General features: G+C 43.5%; 1 protein-coding gene across 10 annotated transcripts in view; it reads left to right on the top strand.

Moving 5' to 3' along the window:
* Positions 1-17,572, top strand: part of ARHGAP32 (Rho GTPase activating protein 32) — a 400,497-nt gene that overhangs the window by 320,455 nt on the left and 62,470 nt on the right. The window contains exon 1 of one of the 10 annotated variants that reach the window (XM_048827360.2): positions 12,178-12,485. The exons of the other annotated variants lie outside the window; for them this stretch is intronic. The gene's annotated coding sequence lies outside the window, so the exon portion shown is untranslated. Of the gene's footprint in view, positions 1-12,177; positions 12,486-17,572 lie in introns of those variants that run through there. 10 annotated transcript variants of the gene reach the window in all.

Below are 17,572 nucleotides of genomic sequence, written 5' to 3'. Positions count from 1 at the left end.
AGGTTGCATAGGAAACCTTAATTCTGGCACTTAACATTCTAGTGTTTGATTTTGCAACCTTAAGAATGTTTTCTAATGTAGTTCATTTGTGTATTTGCCCCTAGGCTTTTAAAAAAGCAACCTGAAAAATAATTTTCATCATGAGGCATGATACTGACACCCATCAGCAGGGCTGGATCCTTTAGATCCACCTGAGCTGATGGAGTAACTGATAGAAGTAGAATTCTACCATGTGGATCAGCACAAGAGGGTGTGGGACACCCACTTTGCCAGTAGATTTCACAGAGTTTCGCTAAAAGCAGAGGAATGGTGAGACTCAAGTCAGGTCCTGCAGGAGAGTGTTCTCCAGTAGCACAGACTCTTCAGTCCATCCCTTCCAACCTGTCCCTGTCTCCGTCCTCTCTTTTCCTCGCCTCAGGCTTTTCATCCCAGTCTCTTCATCCAGGAAGTCCTAGTCTCGCATTTCAGGATTCCCTGTCTCTGGCCCAGTCCCCATTCTTGACTCCTCATCCAATCTGTCTCTCTCCTGCCACCCTGGCCTCCAGTCGTTCCTTCCCTCCCACCCACATTCCCCATCCCCACTAGCTCCCAGTCCCACTCGCCATCTCCAATCCTCTCCCCAAACCCCCCAGTACTCCTTGTCTCAGTCTCATTGCGCAACCGGTCCCAGTTCTCCCCCCATGTCCTGGCTCCTCATCAGATCTGTCTCCACTCCACCCCACTGGTTCTCAGTTCCAGTGTCTTTGCCCAGTCAGCTCCAGCCCCCTTAGCTCGTCATCTGATCTCAGTCTGCCCCGCCCCCCACCTTTTGGCTCCCGGCTCTCCTCTGCCCCATTTACCTGCCCAGCACCCAGCCCCAGTCTCTCCACATATCACTTCTCAGACCCCATTTCCCTTCCCGCCACACACACCATTGCCAGCCTCCAGTCCCCTCCCACCAGCTCCTTGTGCCCATCTAACCTCTTCCCTCCATCCTCCCCTCCTCCCCCCCCCCCCACTCAGTTCTGGCTCTTATCCCCTCTGCATCCTCCTCCATGCCTTCTGGGCTCAGCAGGGGATCATTGAGACCACAGGAAAGACAGGCACCCTGCTCTCAGTTCAGGTGCCCAGACCTGGACCCGACATGGCCTGCAGCAGCCCAAAGCTACACTTGCAGGAAAGTCCCATTGACTTCAGAGGACTGTGTGCGCGTAAGGCTTCCAGAATCCATCCCTCTGCCTGCAGTTGTTTCCTTTGGTTTCCTCAGCATTAGCTTTGAGAGGACAGTCCAGCAGGATACCAGTCATCCAACCCCAGCCCAGTGCCTGCAGTCTGCAGCAACACCGGAGCATGTCATGGAGTAGTTTCCTCCCACCTCACCAGCACCCAGGCCCATAGCTGCTCTGCTCCATGCGAGGAAGCAGATAGGAGCATAGGACTTTCCCAAAGCCAGACAGTGAGTCAGTGGCAGACCCAGGATTAGAATTGCACAGCTGAACTCGACATGAAGTTGTGAAATATGCCCTGAATGCCCCTGTTCACCTCCTGCTGGAAAGGGCAGTTATTTAAGCACAGATACCAAGAGTGTCAGCAATTAAAAGAGGCTTTTGGTATCTATCGATGATGGTTTAGAGGAGGTTTCTAGCAAACGAGGATGAGCAGTGGATTTTCAGGGAGCATGAAAAGAAGATTAGAAAGCTGTAAAACTGTATGTGCAGAATGCTCCCTCCACATAAAGCTAAGAGTCTGGGGCTCTGAGCATATATTTCTGAATTTAACTCAGTTTTGAATTTAGTTTTTGCTGGTAGATCTAAAAGTACTCTGTACGTGCACATAAATAAAGTCCGTAAATCACTGGCTGGTTTAGCAAGTTAGAGACAAGCAATAATTTAAAGCATTTCAAATAAATTCCTAAGAATACATAGCATTAGAAGGTCAGTGCATTTTTTCCTCCTTTCTAATCCTTTGATAGTGTAGATATTTCCCTGCAGGAGTAAAAAGAAGCGAGTATAAATGTTGGCAGTGCTGAAATGGCTCTTAGGCATTCATGGTAGTGTTTCTTAGAGACAAACTCCATGGAGTCATGGTTAATATTTGCAGTCAAATAAATATTATTTGTAATCTAAACAGCATCATATTTTCTTAGGGTTTCCAAGATGTTACAGAAAATTATTACCAGGTTTTTGTGTGTAAATGGGTTGTTCTCTTTGGAAGTGTAAATTTTGGTATACCCAGCATTAACCCCGCCTCCATTTTTGAAGCTCCAGTGGTTAGGTCCTGGACATGGATCTCTTCCAATTACATGCTTGTCCACACAAGAAAGTATCACAATATAGTTATACTGATATGAGCCAAGATATGGATGTTCTTATTCCAGTGGCTTTTTTCACTTTATCTTAAAACCCTTCTCAGGCAACATAAATTAAATGGAAAACAGGTACCTAGATAAGATTGCCTACAGGGCAGGTATACGATACAACTATATCTATTTAAATTCACACCTTAGGTTATGATGAAATAATTTTCCCCTGAAGACAGGGCCTAAGTAGTAGATAGTTTCCAGACATAGCTGGTGGTTATTGCCTTGCACCTTTTGTAGTCTTTTTCACCAATACAAAGTGAACGCACAATGTGGCCACTCTCTTGATTTGGTAGCACTTTACACCCATTGTGCCCAGATGTCAATCACCACACAAGGTGTAGGCCAACAGAGAACCAGCCCCCTCCCCTGCTTCAATCTGAGAGTCTATCAGCTGTTGGGAAATGCTTGCTAAAGGAGATAGAGGTGGAGTGCAGGGACAATTTTAGTGATGTGCGCGCGCGCACACACACACCCCGGGGATTTCTGCATTGCACTTGGTCTCTAGCAGCCCCAAGGAGCTGGCGCAGAGAGAGAGACTCAACTTCAAAAGCAATCAGGCAGCATTTAGGCTTTGTCTACACTGCCCTGCATTTTGGACTCTGGGGGTATGAATAGCTGTGTGCACCAATTGCTGTGCTGCACTCTCCTGTGTGGACACTGTAGGCAGGAACTAAAAGGCTCCTAGTTCGCATTAATCTAATCCTGTCTTGGCCTGGTTTTCTGTGGAATTTTAACCAGGAAAGAGACTTGCAGACAAATTTAGCGTATTTAGGTCTGTGTGCATCAGGGTAAACATAAATACAGTCTATATGCATGTGCATGGACAGAAGGAGACAGACTGGTATTTTATACCTTATTGCAGTTTTTGTGACTTTATTCTGGCAACTAACATCAAGAAATAGAGTCCCACTGAAATCAGTGGGACTACTTGTGGAGTAAGGTAACATGAGCAATGTGGTAGAACTGGGCCATAAGCAGTCCTTTTTGCAAGCACCAAAGTACTAATAATAAAACGTGCCTTCTTTTCACACTCTGTCTTCTTTTTCACTCTGCCTGCTCTCTATTCCAGTTTTCAAGATGGTCTTTTAAAGTGGATTTGTTTTTCTCACCATTTGTGTCAAAGTAAGACCTGAACCTTATAGCAGTCAGTTTGAGCTTCCAATCCACAAGTATTACAGTAGGTTTGAAATTAGGCAAAAGGCAGATTACCCTTCCCTGCTTTTCCTATTCTTTCATTGTAGCACTGCGTACCTGTAAATTACTATGGGAGTCAAGCTGTGGAGTGGAAATACTTTCAGACAGATTTAACCACAGATGCATGGCACATACCTCCAATCTGGTCCTGCTTTTGCATGTGGATTTATCAAGGGTTGTGCTGGTGCATACCTTGAATCTCCGATTACACCCTGGCCCCATGAAAATTCACACAGGCAGCAGAAAGTCTGCTTAGTCTGTCTGTCAGCAGGGGGTGGCACTTGGGTTCTGAATGTACATGCCTGCGGCTCTTGTGCTCTATTGGTTTAACATTAATGTTGCTACATCTCCAGAGAAAGTGAAAAGAGACTTAAACAGCAGGTCAAAAAGGGGACATCGTGTCATCTAAACCACGTGGGAGATAATAATCTTTGAGGCGTTCTTAGAGCAGTTAATTGTCCCTTGGTTTGTATGTGCCCCATTGCATACGTTTGGGGAGAATCCTTAAATTAGCACAAAAGAAGGCATAGTTTAAAATACTTTACAAGGTCTCCTACTACAGTCAATGACAGATCTAAGTGTTTCTATTAGAAGGCCCAGACACTGCTGAGGCAGGGTTTTCCTCTCTTTTCCAGTGAGTTTAAACTTGCTGCAAGATATAGTTTGGACATTACTCTGGCTTTCAGGGCCCACTTCATTAGTTTGTGAATCATCTTGCGCTTATGATTAACTCAGAAGGCTCTGCTGGTTTGAAGCTTCATTCGCAGGGTTTTATTTAAGGCCTGTGTCAACCTCACACTCATTCTTTCTCAGGATTTAATCCTATAAGTACAGTGTGAATCTTTTCATTTAATTCTTGAATCAGTCTCTCAGGAACTTGCTTTGTTCAGGAAAAGGCAGATAAAAGTCTTCAGCTGTCTGCTTGATCCACCATTGGCCATATATCTTCCCAAACTACTTTTACCTTGGTCAGTGAAACACACATGCATTGATTCATTTCTTGTAAACCTGGGCACACAAGGCAGGCTATTCCACTATGGCTCCAACCACAAAGGGAGAACATAAGAGTGAGGCACTCCCATCAATCCCGAAATACTATACGGCACCCAGACATCTTTATGGCAAATCTGCAGGGGCCCTGTGAGTGGGAATCCTGATTTTGTTCCCAAGCCTGCCTCTTCCTTAGTAGTGTGATGTTTTGATTCTCTGCCTCCCCACCAGCTTTCAACTGTAATGTTAATGTCTCCCAAATAAACAGGCTTTTTCAGAGGCCTTGATTACAGGATAAGTGTGGCAAAACATGAAATGACACCGCAAAATAAGGTGCCTTCCTTCCATGGTTGAATTTGCCAGTTTGGAAGACGGAGAAAGTTACAAGGTGAACGGACAGCATGATGATTTTTTTAGCCACATGACTACTGTTAACATTAGCCTAGTCATATGAGAATGAACCCCAGTCAGATTAATCAAGGCACCTCTGCAGTTTTGTCACTGACTTCAGCAAGGTCAGAATTCCAACCTGGGTCTCCTAGCTTCCAGTCCCTTGTCCTAGCCGCTAGACTACACTGCCTTCCCGATACTTCACCCTCTATCTGAAGTAAGAAGATACAGGGTCTGATTTGCCTCTCATTTGTACATATTTTACATTTGTGATGTATATCCCTTGCCTTTCGTGGATGTAGCAGAATGTGAACCATATTGTTTTCGTTTCATTTCATGCAAGTCGTTCATTTGTATTACCATTAGATATTTTGATCCATGCACAATAAATTGTCAGAGGAAAAATGTAAGCCTTGGAAAAATTGTGGAAAATTAAATCAACACAATTGCGCCCATGTTAAACGTAATAAAAACCCCATGCCATGCCATGCCATGCCATGCCATGCAAGAATTTAGACTGCCTTGCAGTGTGAACATTTTGTGCGGCATTGCCTGTGGCATGGAACCGTGTTTTTGTCGTGTTGTCCCAGATTTCCTCAGGGCTGACGGCTCCACCTTTAAAACACACATTGTAAAACACATAGTAAAATCTTTCCTGAAGCACCGTGATCATCATCAGAGAGATAATCTCCAGTTAATAAAACCACCATTTTAAATTAGGAAAGGAGTTAATGTTGTTTGTGACAGTCCTCTTGCATTCTCATTCCAATTATCGGGAAGTAGGAGCATTTATACCGTGCAGCCTTGCTTTTAAATCAAACTGTGTAAAATTGAATGCTTAATTAATTCAGCCTTGCAGAATTCTTGCCTAAGGCAAGCTGTGAGTAATGTTTTGGTTCAGTGCATCATAGTTAAAGGGGATGAGTGGAGTTCAGGCCCAGCCAAGTATGTTTTCCTGGATATTTGTGTGACTGATATACCTGTCCTGTGTTTCTGTATTTCCTGTCTTAGCCTTGCTGATCTGAATTTTGAATTGAATTTACTTTCATTGTATTCACACCCCTTTTGTATGCGTTTTCTACAAATGTTTTGGCAAATTAATTTGGTAGTAGGAACGTTTGTGTTAATTATAAGTGAATATTAGACAGTATTTGCAGAAATATAATTTTAAAGTCAGCATCATAAATATACACACAGGAAACCTCATTCTGCAAGTTAAACTAATCCAGGCAGAGAAAAGAAATATGATATTGTAATCTGCTTCCTACCAAAACAGCTCGAATTATGACTATCACACTGAGAACAAGCATTATCTGTAGGCTTGACTTGGTGAATGATTTTGAACAAATACATTCAAGAAAATTGTGAGTTGCTTGAGGACCATCTGTGAACAGTAAAAGAAACAAAATGTGTTGAACAAATTATTCATTGTGAATTGCTCACCCAGCCCTACTGTTTGCCGAGATGCCTGTGTAAACAGAAGCAGATTCCTCTTTAATCCCTCTGGCCTCCAGTTTGCTTAATTTATCCACAGATTCTACATCTCAGTTTGTGACCTCACTGTGATGTTAGACATTGCATTGTGTGACATCCCTGCATAAACTGGGTACATTCAGGAACAGACTGATTATATACAATAATAGTAATCAAATCAAATTTATTACTGTAGTATATTAGCCTTAAAATAATAATAGAGTGCGAAGACTAAAGGTGACACACGGTGAGTAGTCCCATTGACTTCATTGGAATTCTTGTAATATATAATGGCCTTGGCACTTAAACAGCAGTTTTCACCTGTAGATCTCAAGCCCCCATTTTACAGATGGGGAAACTGGAACCGGAAATAGAACTCAGATTTCTTGGCTTCCACTTCAGAGAAGCTGCCTCCTTTGTCTACAAGGGAACTCTCAGGGAAATTAATTCCAATTAACTAGAGGTGCAAATTTAAAGTGGAATAGTTAAATCACATTAAACCCCTATGTGGTTATTCTCATTCAGAAGTAAAATTCGGAACTGAATTAAGGCCACTTAAATACCCCAGCGGGAATTTTTCTGCCATTGTAGGAATACCACCTCCCTGAACAACATTAGCTACATCAGCAGAAGCACTTTTCTGTCCACGTAGCAGTGTCTACATGGGAGGCTTGGGGTTTTTTTTTTTGGAGGGGTGGGGGTTTGACATAGCTGTATCGCTAGGAGATGTGGGGTGATTGGGGTTTTGTTTTGGTTTGGGGTTTTTGCATCCCTGACCAATATAGCTATGCTGGTATAAATTCTTAAGTGTAGACCAGGCCTGAGTATCCTGTATAGACAAGCTCTGAGTGAGTGTCCACAGAGTTTTAATGAAGTTTAACTAATCCACTTTAAATTCATACCTTCAGCTAATTCGACTGAATTTTCCAGAGGCCTGAGTTACTATAATCATCCAGAGCAGTGGTGTGAAGAATTTAGAGTTCTTGGGTCTGACTTGCTAGCTGAGATAGGTGGATGTGACCAGGGCCATATTAAGAAAATCCAGGGCCCTGGGCACATACCAAATGGGGCTCCCTGTGGCCCGGCCCTGCCCTGCCTTGGATTTGCAGCGTCAGGGGCCAACCATAACTCCTTTTTGGGCAGCCTGCTCCCTACCTAGACAACCATTCTCTGATCTTCAGATGGGCTAGGGCAGTGGTTCTCAAACTTTTGTACTGGTGACCCCTTTCACACATCAAGCCTCAGAGTGTGACTCGCCTTTATAAATGAAGAACGCTTATTTATATTTAACACTATTATAAATGCTGGAGGCGAAGCAGGGTTTGGGGATGGAGGCTGACTGCTCACGACCCCCCCACGTAATAACCTCGCGACCCCCTGAGGGATCACAACCCCCAGTTTGAGAACTCCTGGGCTAGGGTCTGTTCTGGAGAAGGGAGAACTCAGTCCCCATCCCAGAAGATGACTTGTGTGGAGGCCCCTACCACCACCACCCCAGAAGAACAGTTGTGAGGCGATGGCAACAAAGAACTTGAGTCCTCTGCTGAGGTGATATCTTACTCATGTTCCCCCCAACCCATCCCTCATTGCAGCCAGGTATCAGAGTTAAAAGCTCATTTAGATGAGGGGCAGTTCGCACTTCACAGAGCCATTGTTTCAGACAGTCTCCAAACTCACAGCAGGTCTACACTATCAACTTGCAGTGGTGCAGCTGTGCCGCTTTAGTGCTTCTGGTGAAGACACTCTAAGCCGATGGGAGAGAGCTCTCCTGTCAGCTTAATAACTCCACCTCCACGAGAGGCAGTAGCTATTTCAGTGAGAGAAGCTCTCCCACCAACATAGTGCTGTCTACACCAGGGCTCAGATCACAGTTTCAAGGCTATCTCCATGATCATAAGGGCTAGAAACATTTTGTTTTTAAAAAATGAAAGCAGTGATTCTCATGTCATCATGTGACTCCAGAAGCTTGGAGACCCAAGGCATGTGCCTATGTTTTAATCTAGCCCTGGATGCAGCCATGTTTTAAAACTCCTTTTCGAGGTAAAGGAGCCTCCTTTTACCAGGTTGTTACGGTTTGCCAGTGCTACTCAACTTCTCTGGTACATCTTTGCTCTCTTCAAATAAGTAGAGGCTCATTTTCTCCCTAAAGTATCAGTGGCCATGGGAGACTCTCCATAGGCTGCCAAGAACAGTAAGTAGGGTTTCCAGTTTGGGGTTAAAGCTGAAAACATCTGACCAAAGCCAACATTGGTCCTGGATCCCGTACTATTCAATGTTTTCATTAATGGCTTGGATAAAAGAGTGGAGAGTGTGCTTATAAAATTTGCAGATGACACCAAGGTGGGATGCATTGCTAGCACTTTGGAGGACAGGATCAGAATTCACAATTACCTTGACAAATAAGAGAAATGGGTCTCAAATCGACAAGATGGAATTCAATAAAGACAAGTGCAAAATACTTCAGTTAGGAAGGAAAAAATCAATTGCACAACTACAAAATGGGGAATGACTGTCTGGTTGCTAGATACTGCTGAAAAGGAGCTGGGGGTTATAGTGGATCACAAATTGAATATGAATAGGCTTGACATAATTCGATTTTTAATTTTTTATCATTTTGATGGATAATATCAATGTTTATTTTAAAACATTTTTTATGATACTTGATTTAAATTTTCGCAGTTGTGGGAGATTATTGGGGGGGAGGGTGTCAGACAATAATTATTTAATTGCAGCAGATGTTGAGAACCAAAAGTTAAAACTTTATAAACCATTAAAATGCAAATTGTCAACATCGTATGTCAAAATTTTAGTCCTAAATCAGACTTAAGTAAGTTCTCAAGTGGAATTTTTCTTACTTTACCTATATGTAAATTTCACTTATTATCAATGGAAATACTTCGTCAGTTTGTTTGCATACAGTGAAATCAGTGTTTACCCATAAAAATCTAATGCTTCCAAGTCCAAATATGAGTCGTCAGCGTGATTCAGTGGCAAAAAAGGCTGATGTCATCCTGGAGTGTATTAACAGCAGTGTCGTCTGTAAGACACCTGAGGTAGTTGTCCTGCTGTACTCAGCACTTGTGAGGGCTCAGCTGGAGTACTGTGTGCAGTTCTGGGTGCTACACTGTAAGAAAAATGTATCAAAATGGAGAGAATGTGTATCAAATTAAAGCAACAAACATGAAAAAGGTTCAGGAAACCTGATCTATGAAGAAAGGTTAAAAAACCTGGGCATGTTTAGTCTTGAGAAAAGAAGACTGGGAGGGGAATGGGATTGGGGGAGGGATAGCTCAGTGGTTTGAGCATTGGCCTGCTAAACCCAGGGTTGTGAGTTCAATCCTTGAGGGGGCCATTTAGGGATCTGGGTCAAAAATTGGGGGTTGGTCCTGCTTTGAGCAGGGGGTTGGACTAGATGATCTCCTGAGGTCCCTTCCAACCCTGATATTCTGTGGTAATCTGTGGTAATGATAGTCTTCAAATATGATAAGGACTGTTATAAAAAGGACAGTGATCAGTTGTTCTCCATGTCCACTTAAGGTAGGATAAGAAGTAATGGGCTTAATCTGCAGCAAGGTTAGATATTAGGAAAATATTTCTAACTGTAACAATAGTTAAGCTCTGGAATAGGCTTCCAAGGGAGGTTGTGAAATCCCTATTATGGGAGGTTTTTAAAGCAGGTTAGACAAACACCTGTCAGGGATGGTCTAGGATTTCTCGAGGTCCTTTCCAACCCTATGTTTCTATGATTTTGTAATAGCTTTTCATTAAAGCATACACTGAAAATACACGGAATTTACTACTATGCTGACGTGCCTTCTAGCACCCATATAGCGAAAGTGCTCATGTGTGCATGTTAATGAAAACTGATAAAAAGGAGTCCTTATAGAGTGTGGATCTCAGGTTTCCAAGGGTCAACAGCCAGTGAGTTAGGTAATGTTATGGTCGCCTGTAGCTGTGACTTAGTTTTAGTCCGAGGAGCCATGGATTCCATGATTTTAATGTTCTGTTTTAGTTTATGATGTTTTCATAGTCCCGTATCTTGCCATTTTGGAATTGAGGATCAGTGAATGCGGTAGTGACATTGACCAAGCTGTTTACTGAAATCTTTGAGAGTGCCGAGTTAAACGGGAGGCTACGGACCATATGTTCATCATGGCTGGTGTAAATCAGCAGTGCTGGGGTTCTCCTGTCGGTGAAGGTAATTCACCTCCCCAAGAGGCAGTAGCTAGGTAATTCTTCCCTTGACCTAGCACTGGGGATTAGGCTGGTATATCTACATCTGTCAAGGGTGTGGGTTTTTCACACCCCTGAGAGACGTAGCTATATTCATATAAAATCCTAGTGCTGACTGGACCTCATTCAGAGAATCTGCACTAGAGAAGAAGGGGCAGCTGCAGTTTTCTTCCCACCTTCCTGCAGGCTGCTTCAGAGCTAAACAGACAGGTACTGTTTAGGCAGAGCTAAACAGACAGGCAAGTTTACTTCTAGCGTGTCAGAAAATGGTGGTGAGGGAAATATGAGGACATATTTTTTTTAGTATTTTATGTAAATTTTCCAACCAGCTAGGGTTTTAACCTGTTACCGAAATGCTCTTCAGTGGGTTAAAAAATCATGGTTTTGATGTTAAAGAGAGTTGGCCTTATTTGTTTTCTCTTCTGCCAAGTGGATCCAAACAGCTAACTGCAGAGCAGAAACCTTGAGTTCCCTGCTAATTGGATTAACAAAACCAGATCATCCATAGGGCTTGTCTAGAAAAGTTGCACCAGTGTAACCTTAAATTGATTTAAAATCAGTCTAGTTACACTTGTGCAAACACCTAATGTAGACTCACTTAAACTTGCTTAAATCTGTTTAATTTGATTAATTACCTGGTTAAAGTACTTAGAGGTATGTTTTGACCTGGTGTTTGCAACCTTTTGTGAACGGCTGTTCTCTGTTGTTTTTTAAAACAAATTGCAGGGGTTTTTTGTAAAGGGAAAGTTTAATAAAAAAAAAAAATTTCCAAGCCTGTAAAGAGTCTTGCCCCGTCCTCTGAAGAAGCTGGGACTGCCTCTGTTGAAAGCAGGATTCTGATACAGTGCAGCAATTCTTATGTTCCAGTGGACTTTCTCCATTTCTAGAGTAACAGAAGACATGACACTGACACTCAGGAAGTGTGTGTGTGTGTGTGTGTGTGTACACGTGCCCACAAGTGAGAAAGAAACAGGGGAGATTTTTTTCCTGACTCATATTATTATTACTTATTTATTTATACAGCACCATAGGTATGCCTAACGCTTTAGCGACGAATAAAGGATGGCATCCCTGCCCCGAGCAGTTTACAGTTTAGGGAGGAAAGGGGATTAGTTATTTAGCGAAAATTTTCCATTACATTTTCCACCCAAGACCACGTGGAGTGAGACTCTTACTATTACACCCTGCAGGACTAGAATTTCTCTGAATGAATGCATGAGTCAGCTTTTTATTGCCCTCCCTTTCTGTTGATTAAATCATTTTTCTTATCTCTGGAGCCAAACGTATTGTCCTGTCAACAGGCCACTCCTTGTGCCTTACAAACCTGAGCCTGCTGGAATAAACAAAAAGTGGCAAATGAAGGGAACCCAGACCCAGGAGGAGGTAAACTAGAAATTCAACCATTTGGGGCTGTTGTCTGTGTAATAAGCAGTCATCTGAGTAAAAGGGTGGAGCTAGACTAGTGTAGCTTGTTTCACAAGTGTGAGCTTTGGGAGGGGCCTCTTGTGGAGTTTCAATCACAAAGCACAGCGTGTACTGCCTGAGACAGTGTGTGTGAGCCTCAGACTCAGAGGTTTTGCTGATCAGGAGACAAAGCCACAGCATGAGAAGCTGAGCTGGGACTGGGAGCCTAGGAGAAGAGAGGTGGGAAAGTTGAGCTGCGAGGGCATACAAGTGTGGTGGATATTTGAACTGGAAGCATTGTGCAGTGGAAAATGACCTTTCACTCTGTCTGGATCTAATCCTTGGTGGCTGGACTAGAGAGCTGAGCTGATTAAGAAACTCCATTGCTTTGTTAATGAGTTTTGTGGAGTTAGCCTGCCACTGCTGAAGTACTGATTTTCTGGCCTGCAGCAAAGACAAGGTAAGAGGTGCTTTTTGCCTTGCTCTGGTGTCTCTCCTGTCTAGGACTTGCAGGGTTTTTTGGTTCCCTTCACTACTTGTTGCTTAGTAGCTTGCTTGTTGTTTAATTACTGTTAGTGTTGGTAGTATTAATATTTACCATCTAGCAGCATACTATTTGAATGCATCCGATGAAGTGAGCTGTAGCTCACGAAAGCTTATGCTCAAATAAATTGGTTAGTCTCTAAGGTGCCACAAGTCCTCCTTTTCTAACATGGCTGCTACTCTGAAACCTGTTTGAAAGAAGCTTTTTAACAATGGAGCATCAGGAATGATAGGTGTGGGTTTAAAATACTCTGGGCATTTGAGTCATTTTACTCTGTAAATACCAGTTTGCTTTGTAATGTTTTCAAGGCACTGGGATGTACGGTACAGAACACTATGGCAGGAATTGGTCATCCAGGATTCAGGAACTAGAGGGGCCCAGGTGCCTTATTTCAGCTGCAGCAGCCGTATCTTACCTGACAATCTCTTTGCCTTCCTCTTCTAGATGAAAAATACCTGTTACTCGGGAATAGGTAGTGGAACTTGGTTGTCTGGGGCCGTAACTGCTGTATCTCGACAAACTTGTTTTTGTTTTAAGAGAAATAAGCTCCCCCTGGGATCCATGCCCTTGGGCAGATTGCTTGGCTCTGGAGTTCACTTGTCATGTCAACAAAATATTTTGTTAAAGCACACATGCGTATGCATACACGCATACACACACAGCTTCTGTTAATTGTTGTAACTCCTGTTTTCTCTTCTGCACATATCTGTTCCTGGATCCATTTTAATCATTTACCTTTACTGGGTCCCTAATGGTAAACAGAATTTTATTATACACAGAGGTAGGGTCATGAATGCATTGCAGACCACTAGAGCAGTCCTGAATTCAGGAACCACATTTCCGACACCCATGAAAGTGCTCACTAAAACTCTAGAAGAGAAGGAATTTCAGAACGCGTAAACTCCCACGCCATCCTCAATTTTTCTCCTTGTGCATATTGTTTGGATTGCAGCTATCTGAGTTAAGCCCTTCCTGCTCCTAGCAAATGTGCAGCTACACCTGGACGCAAAAAAGCCATAGGACTTGGAGTGTCTAAAATTTGAATTTCTATAAGTTCTGCATATCAGTTTCATCTTTTTTTCTTCTCCTTTTAATTGCAACTTGAGGCAGGCAAATCGCCTTAGGGATTGCCTACCCTTCAGCCTGCAGATCAGTGGTTCTCAACCAGGGGTTCACGTACCAATGGAGTACACAGAGGTCTTCCAGGGGGTACATCAACTTGTCTTTGTATTTGCCTAGTTTTACATCAGACTATATAAAAAGCACGAGCGAAGTCAGTATAAACTAAAATTTCATACAGACAATGACTTGTTTAGACTGCTGTATCTACTATACACTGAAATGTAAGTACAATATTTATGTTCCAATTGATTTATTTTATAGTTAGATGGTAAAAATGAGAAAGTCAGCAATTTTTCAGTGCTAGTGTGCTGGGACACTTCTTTGTTTTTTTTTATGTCTGGTTTTGTTAGCAACTACTTTTTAAGTGAGGTGAGACTTGGGGGTACACAAGACAAATCAGACTCCGGAAAGGGGTACAGTAGACTGGAAAGGTTGAGAGCCACTGCTATAGATCACTGATACTACTGCCCCTACAGGGGCTTGCATGTTTAAAAGTACTAGTCCACTGTGTGCTGCAGCTGGTGGGCAGTGAATGTACTGTCTAAAAATAAAATCCTCATTGAAAGCAGTTAGCATGTGCATAGCAGGCAATCACTTGTCTGTTTTAATTTATTCACAATACCGCAATGAGGCTCTAGTCCACTGGTGCCCAACCTTATTATACAGGAGGGCCATCCCATGTGAGGGCCAAAAATGATTCTGTTCTGTATGTATTTAGATAGAATCATAGAATATCAGGGTTGAAAGGGACCTCAGGGGGTCATCTAGTCCAACCCCCTGCTCAAAGCAGGACCAATCCCCAACTAAATCATCCCAGCCAGGGCTTTGACAAGCCTGACCTTAAAAATATCTAAGGAAGGAGATTCCACCACCTTCCTAGGTAACGCATTCCAGTGTTTCACCACCCTCCTAGTGAAAAAGTTTTTCCTAATATCCAACCTAAACCTCCCCCACTGCAACTTGAGACCATTACTCCTTGTTCTGTCATCAGCTACCACTGAGAACAGTCTAGATCCATCCTCTTTGGAACCCCCTTTCAGGTAGTTGAAAGCAGCTATCAAATCCCCCCTCATTCTTCTCTTCCACAGACTAAACAATCCCAGTTCCCTCAGCCTCTCCTCATAAGTCATGTGTTCCAGTCCCCTAATCCTTTTTGTTGCCCTCCGCTGGACTCTCTCCAATTTTTCCACATCCTTCTTGTAGCGTGGGGCCCAAAACTGGACACAGTACTCCAGATGAGGCCTCACCAATGTCGAATAGAGGGGAACGATCACGTCCCTCGATCTGCTGGCAATGCCCCTACATATATATCCCAAAATGCCATTGGCCTTCTTAGCAACAAGGGCACACTGTTGACTCATATCCAGCTTCTCGTCCACTGTAACCCCTAGGTCCTTTTCTGCAGAACTGCTGCCGAGCCATTCGGTCCCTAGTCTATAGCGGTGCATGGGATTCTTCCGTCCTAGGTGCAGGACTCTGCACTTGTCCTTGTTGAACCTCATCAGATTTCTTTTGGCCCAATCCTCTCATGTGTCTAGGTCCCTCTGTATCCTATCCCTACCCTCCAGTGTATCTACCTCTCCTCCCAGTTTAGTGTCATCTGCAAACTTGCTGAGGGTGCAATCCACACCATCCTCCAGATCATTTATGAAGATATTGAACAAAACCGGCCCAAGGACCGACCCTTGGGGCTCTCCACTTGATACCGGGTGCCAAAACTAGACATGGAGCCATTGATCACTACCCGTTGAGCCCGACAATCTAGCCAACTTTCTATCCACCTTATAGTCCATTTATCCAGCCCATATTTCTTTAACTTGCTGGCAAGAATACTGTGGGAGACCATGTCAAAAGCTTTGCTAAAGTCAAGGAACAATAGGTCCACCGCTTTCCCCTCATCCACAGAGCCAGTTATCTCGTCACAGAAGGCAATTAGATTAGTCAGGCATGATTTGCCCTTGGTGAATCCATGCTGATTGTTCCTGATCACTTTCCTCTCCTCTAAGTGCTTCAGAATTGATTCCTTGAGGACCTGCTCCATGATTTTTCCAGGTTGTGATGTACAGTATTGTCTATTTAAAAATAAATAAATAGATCAGTGCATAGAATGTGTATCAGAAAAAAAAACAGTAAATAACACATAACTAAACTAAAATGTCAACATGACGACAAAATGCTAATGAGTCGGGTATTAGTATATTGTGTTGAAGCAGGCCCCGGGGCCTTTTTAAATGCTCTCGTGGGCCATAGTTTGGGCACCCGGCTGTAGTCCATTTTAAGGACTAAATAGCCTGCAAGAGGTTGTGATTTCTGACTGCAGTGCCCCCATGCCCCCAGTTAAGTCAGGGCTCCATTGTTATAGGCACAAGACAAACATAGTAAGAACAAAAAGAACAGGAGGACTTGTGGCACCTTAGAGACTAACACATTTATTTGAGCATAAGCTTTCGTGAGCTACAGCTCGCTTCATCGGATGCATTAAGTAGTAAGAACAGTCCCTTTTGAAATTAAACCAGGGTATTAGTTAGATAAAGGAAAGCAGAAACCATGTGAAACAACTGTACAATGCAATGCATTCCTAGGATTTATAAACCAAATTAAACTTGTTGCCAGTCACAGACCTATTGGGCCTGATTCTCATGTACTCTAAGGCTCTTTTATACCACCCTGGCAGTGTAAAGGGGCTGTAAAGTGAGCATAGATGGAATTTGCATCAGCTTTAAGACCACTTCACTCTGCCAGTGTGGTATAAGGTGCCTTTGTGTCTACACTGCAGCTGGGAGCCAGCCTCCCAGCCTGGGTAGACAGCCTTCTGCTAGCAGGTTTGCATTAGCTCACTAAAAATAGTTTTGTAGACAGCAACGCTGTTGGAGGCTCAGTCTAGCCATGCAAGCTCAAGCCCTCCCTGTTGAAGGCTATGGGAGCTCAGTGTCTCTTAGGTCAGATATGCCCGACTTGAGTAAAGTGATCGTCTTATTTACAGTCACCTTGAACAATGCTGGTAGAGAATGGAAAAAACAACAGGCCCTTGACTGCAATGTCAACAATTCCAAGGCTGCTTACCGGGGGCCTCAGAGCAGGGAAATAGTCACTCTCTGGCTGGTAATAACGGAGGTGTGACGCCTGGTGGAGAGGGCAGGAGACCCCTGTTAAGCTCTGAGGGAAGGCACAGTGTCATTAACAGTATCGCACCATTCCACAGAGTCACCGAAAAGTCTGTCTTGACAGCTGTGCTGTGTCTTTTGAAAACGCACATACTGGGTTCTGACATCATACTCCTCCCCCTTCCAGGTGGCTCGCACATAGTCCATCCTGCCAGAGTAGTGGGGGTTCCTCCCCAGTCATCCCTCCAGTTCAGGACTGGGCTCCCGCCAAAGCCTGTCAAAAGCCTCTTTAATCAGCTTTGCTGGCGATCCAGCTAACTGTTCTCCTCTCCTCCCACTACCAAGATCTGAATGGGTTACAGTGTAAAGCAAGAGCACCTTGATTGGAATCACTCCAGATTTATGCTCGTTTAACTGAAATCAGAATCTGACCCACCGTCCTCATTAGACTGGCTAGTGAAAGCTCTGGACTGGGAATTGAATGTAAATCTCGCACCTGGAGGTCCTGAGCAGTGCTTCTGTGCCAGTCCAAGATGGCTGTGTCTACACTAGTGGGTTTTTGTTGGCAAATCTCCCACTGTTGCATTACCATTTGTGCAATTCCACCGGTAGCAGCCACAATAGATGCAACAGTGTTGGACGTGGCTCAGCCGTTTACACTACTGTATCCTGTGGACCTGCTCTTGAAGTCTTCAAATGAAGACAAAATGTGCTTTAGTCAGATACATGTTGTTTGACTCGATACGGGGTGAGTAGATTAGATGTTATGGCCTATGT

The sequence above is a fragment of the Caretta caretta genome, chromosome 22 (assembly GCF_965140235.1).
Source record: "Caretta caretta isolate rCarCar2 chromosome 22, rCarCar1.hap1, whole genome shotgun sequence".
Classification (NCBI taxonomy): Eukaryota; Metazoa; Chordata; order Testudines; family Cheloniidae; genus Caretta; species Caretta caretta.
The sequence above is the reverse complement of the archived record's forward strand: the minus strand, read 5'-3'. Positions and strand labels throughout refer to the sequence as shown.